We start from the raw sequence: 5623 nt of genomic DNA on the forward strand, positions 1-5623 counted from the left end.
CTAACTGTAGAAGATTGTCATTCAATTTAAAAAAATTCACATGACGACATGAAAATGGCTTCCGACTGATTCTTCTCTCTTGGATTAAGTCGTCACGTGATCATCACATCGATTGGAATCCGTAAAGCAGTCAAACAACCATGCATACATATTAACCCGAAATATTTCAATATGAAAACGTGGTTCAATTTGCGGACATATACGAATGATCGTTATTTGAATTTTATTGATATTTGTTTTCAAATAGGTAGACCTTCAAACGCTGATATAGCTTAAATACCTATTTTTCCTAAGTAAACACATAATGTTGTCCTTCCTTTATAATTCACTAAATAAATGAATGAAGGAGAGTATGTGCCTCATAAAAGAGAAGATTAAACTTTATTGCTATAATTACCGTATTCTAGAAACTGAAACTCATTCTCAGTTAAAATCGAAGAAAAGAACACGGATCGCTACAAAGTGTTTTTAAAAACAGTCAAAATTATATCAAAATTCAACCATTTAAAGTCCAATAAGGCCGTCGGATATTTTGTTAACTCTATGGAAAAATAGTAAAGGGGAATTTCGATTCCGAATCCCTTGGAAATAAGATGGTTAACCGCCAACTTTATATCATTTAAAAAGTCAAAAGGACCAAGAATTATCTTTCATATTTTAAATTTACCCCCCCCCCCCCGGGGCACATTCTGTTACTTCAAGAGGAGTCATTAAAAGAAATACGATAAGGTTTAGATTGAGGGGAGGGGGTCCAACAGGCTGGACGCGCATATGACCTCAACCGCACATATATTTACTCTACAAAACCGCTGTATACATTCTAGCTATAGCGCTCTACACAGTCATACGTTGGTAAACAATTATGATTTATGTGTCAGCAAACTTATCATTCGACGATGCGTTGTGTGTTTGTGTCTTCTTTCGTAGCTGTATACACACAATATTCAAACATTTAGTATTCCCACAGCTGCATTGACTGGTGGACTATATTTGTATAAATTCATCACATATTGTATGCATGAATATTTTAATAATAATTAGAATTTAAACGGCAACGCCACTCCTGGAAATGCACAATGAATATTAATTTATCTGAAGGTATACGTAGTAAGCATTTAGGGGTGTCATGAATATTTTTTTTCGAATTCATCTCATGCATATGCATGTCTTCTGACTCCCATAAGGCCTTACTGGATAAGTGGGAAAACACAGCACGGGAAATACATGTAGCAATGACTTTGGAAAAAAGTTTTAATTTGGTGTTCTTGGCAATTGAGCCATATGTATGTGATATCAAATCATGAATGCCTCTCCAGAACGCAAAGTTTACATGAGATGACTTTATTCCTTGTATATGTAATGATCCCATTTAGTCACAATCATAAGAAAGATTAATATTGCAGTGTTGCGTGAGGTGTAACTTCTAGCTTAGTGCTGTCCCAACCATCCAATCACTCAAACTCTCAAATCGATATCAAAAGTAAATTTAAAAGCACATGTTCCAATCTGAATCATTTTTTATTTAGCTCTGATCATGGAGATTGGGATGGCTAGTATAAATTCTAACATGATTAGTTTGAATTCTACAACACTTTGTACTGTAGCAACATAAACACTTGGAATTTTAAATTACCTACGTTAAGTTATTACATATTTGCATAAAATATATCATGAGCTATATATGACATTAATAACAACAAAATATATAGATAATGCATTTAAACACATCTCAAGGAAGAACATGTGAGAAGATGCGTTTCGACAGTATAGTATAAATTTGAACGATATTGCCATTTTACAGTGATACTTGGGTTTCATATAGAAAACATATCTTGCCTATTTTAAGTCATTTAAAAAAAAGCCACGTATATTATTGCATTCAATAAATATTCAATAAACAACACAAATCATCTAACAGTATTAATTTTCAAAAGATGGAAATAATGTTTATACAAAATTAAACCAGTCATGGTAATGCTTATGGTAAAATTAATGAAATACTGAATACATGTTCATGATTCCTTGACAGTTCTTCAGTTACATTATACATTATACAAAAGCACTGCATCTAAAAACAAAGTCGTTCACATTCCAGCGTAAATGTATTCTAAGTCGGTCGTAACATCACTCGAATAGGACTCTTTCGTGCCGTCGTTCAATTCGCAGACTTTGGGAAATGATGGGCCTTTGGTGTGATAGTTGACGGACTCACAGCTCGCCGTTGCCGTACATAGGTTGCAACACTGTCGAAGTGTGTACGCTTCACTATTCTGTATCACGTGATTATTAAGATATTCTCCAGTCGAAGCTTTGTATATCCGTAATGCATAGTTGTCCCCTCTGATTTCTAAAATGAGACAGGCAAGCATGAAATAATTATTAAAAAATATATAAAGAATATCTGAAAATAATACTATGTTATCACCCATTTATTTGTTAGTTCGTTCGTTCGTTCATTCAATCATTCATTCATTTATATTCATTTATTCATTTATTCATTCATTTACTAATCATTCAAAATCAACCTTTTGTTTAGCCGAGAAGGATGCATGATGATGCTAGAGATATATGGACTCAAGTGTCTGCAATCGTATTCGTAAACTTAAACCCCCACGTCTCACTGAAAGGGATTGTTTTTGTGTTACCGAAAGTTATTGTTACCCTACCTTGGTCTCCAGGAGAATTTGTGTAGCATTCTGAGAATCAAAAGAAATACACCAAACGTCATTGATGACAACATTTAAAAGGAAATAGTAACGCGTGTTAATAAAACTAGACGATTCATTGCAATATTGAAGTTAAAAGACGAATGCAATTCACAACTGCGTTTAGTGACGTCATTAATTATTCATCGTTTGAATACTGTTGTCAAAAACGAAAGATCAATATCGTTAAATTATTCACGCCATCTCTGTGTACTCAACAGATAAGAAATGTGCAGCACAATAATGGTTGCTCGTAGAAAACGCAGTAATCAATAGTTTTGACCTTCCGGAGTTTTTATTTACAGTCTATGTAAAGAGAGTAACTTTTACAGAGAGAATATCTGTATTAAAGGAAACCCAATTGTGACGATAAAAGTAAACAGACTGAAGCCAACCGTTTGTATAATTACAAGTATTTACCATAATTCGTATATGGTATATTGTGCACGCTGATTTCATCATAGCAATTTACAAGTTAACAATGCAATAAATGTAACTTCAGTTTCAAAATGTTACTGAGTGCACACACAATTTCAACACTATAGTAATCTACAAATTATCAGTTCAATAGACCCAGTCTGACTTAAGTTTCAAAATGTTACTGAGTTTATCAGTGATATTATTAACATCAATGAGAAGTTATTCTTCAGTTATTCTGTACTTACCAACAACGGCAGACCATTGAAGAAGTGCAGCTAATAATACGAGGAAACTTTCTGTAATGCAAGAGACGAGTGACGACATGTTAAAGACGGGGTAAATATTTACAATTATAGTGGCCCTGAATGTATATTCTTGTCTCTACACGCGCCACTTTGGTACATTAGATTTTACAAAAGTAACAAAGTATTACAGATATTGTGTCGAAATTCAAAACAAGTTATCAGATTAATAGATATTTCTTGAATTGAGATACCATTATTCATGACAGATTGTTTTTTTTCTCTCCAACAACTGGAAGTATACTATAGATGTATACCATACATGATTTTTAGAGACTTCTCGTAATGTTCCACGCTTTAACGGGGTGCACACTACGTTTTGAGGAGATAATTATTCTTCAGAATTCCACTTGCTATTGATAGAACTCCAACCTGATATTCAGACATAACCCGTTAATGATCCGATGACATAAAAAAAACCTCACAAATACGGCTTGTGCGTGTGAAACTTCTATCCAAGTAACATATATTTAAGAAATAGCGGGTAGGGTGTAAACTAACCCATACACTCACCGGTAATTCTGATCTTCATGGTTCACAGAAGTTTGGAGATTGTAAATGTACAAGCTCGTTTGCACGCATCTCTTTATCAATAGATGAGATTTGGGTGTGGAGTTCATGTACTTGTCATGTGACCTTTCGTCACTCATATTGAGAAAATCGTTACACGCGTTCAAGCCTTTGTTCGATCGCGCGGGGATGTATGCGGATAGATCTCAGACGGAATTGTACCCCTCAGGTTCCGAACATCAACCCTTTTGTAAGGTAACTTTTTGCATCGAAAGAGGTCACCATGAGGTAACACCAAGCCTAAACAGTACAGACCCATGAACTGCGTTTATTCGCCCAAATATGATTAAATAATGTATTAACATTGTTTTCTCCAACAACAATTATCAGAAGAATAGGAATAAAGTTATCGGGGAGTCAAATTTTCGGGTGGTGGAAACCTGCATGGGTTTCAAGGACAAGCAATGCCATCAGTGTAAATATCATTGTCCGTGGGCGGACGGTTTAACATCAACACCCCAATCCCAGAGATTTTTAACATACATACATACATACATACATACATACATACATACATACATACATACATACATACATACATGCACTAGATAGATAGATAGATAGATAGATAGATAGATAGATAGATAGATAGATAGATAGATAGATAGATAGATAGATAGATAGATAGATAGATAGATAGATAGATAGATAGCATGATTTGCCATGTTGTCTTATACAGTTGGGTTTTCCTTAATATGCTCAAGGGGTAATTTAACAGCAAAATTAGATATATGTATAATTGACAGTTTAAACATTCATTGTCTCTAACCAAAAGTAAAAATAAAGTAAATCTCGTAGAACTGTAACGTGTAAAAACAGGCCATGTGACACTATAAATGGGTCAAAGCGATACATTGGGAAGGGGAAGCATGATAATGCAGTTAAATAACACAATGAGTGAACATGAAACTTTGTACCCTCAGTCCTTTTTGTTTTTAAATCATGACCCTCCCCGAGAACCCATGGCCATTTGTAAAAATATCACCCCTACGCCCCCAGACCTCCTCTCTTGCAATTACTATTATAAACGGCACCGGTTCCCCTATCATACCAAGATACAAAGTATAGTTTACAATTGTTTAGACAATTTTAATATTAGTTTACATGTAATTACAAAGTTCAAATAGTTTATCTGTTGGAATTAATCTCGATTAACCATAACGCAAACATATTTTCAAAAGTGTACTTGGGGGCGCATGTCACTGATGTACACACTATCTAACACATCCTGAGAGGCTCGTATATTCACAGTTTATCCGTACAACGTTCTTTCACATGTATCAACTGTGTTGGTAGGTGGCAGTGCTTCATGACAACATATATCTCAATTGACAGTGTATACTAAGAGTGCACAAGTAATTTATCAGTCTGATGACATTATTTGGTCAAATGAAGTAGTTACAGAAAGAAACATATTATAGTAGAAAATTTGACGTTATTCCTGTTACGTTTTTAGACAAAACGCCATGGAAAGTCAAGGAATTGTCGTTTGTGTTAACACTAATGACAGTTACAAATGACTACATACTGTCATTCCAATCAAATGTAAAACTAACTACTAACGGTAAACTCTTCAATGGGTGATCTCACGTCCATTTCAATTCATATATTAGAAGGATAATCACC

The sequence above is a fragment of the Glandiceps talaboti genome, chromosome 15, assembly GCF_964340395.1.
Source record: "Glandiceps talaboti chromosome 15, keGlaTala1.1, whole genome shotgun sequence".
NCBI lineage: Eukaryota > Metazoa > Hemichordata > Enteropneusta > Spengelidae > Glandiceps > Glandiceps talaboti.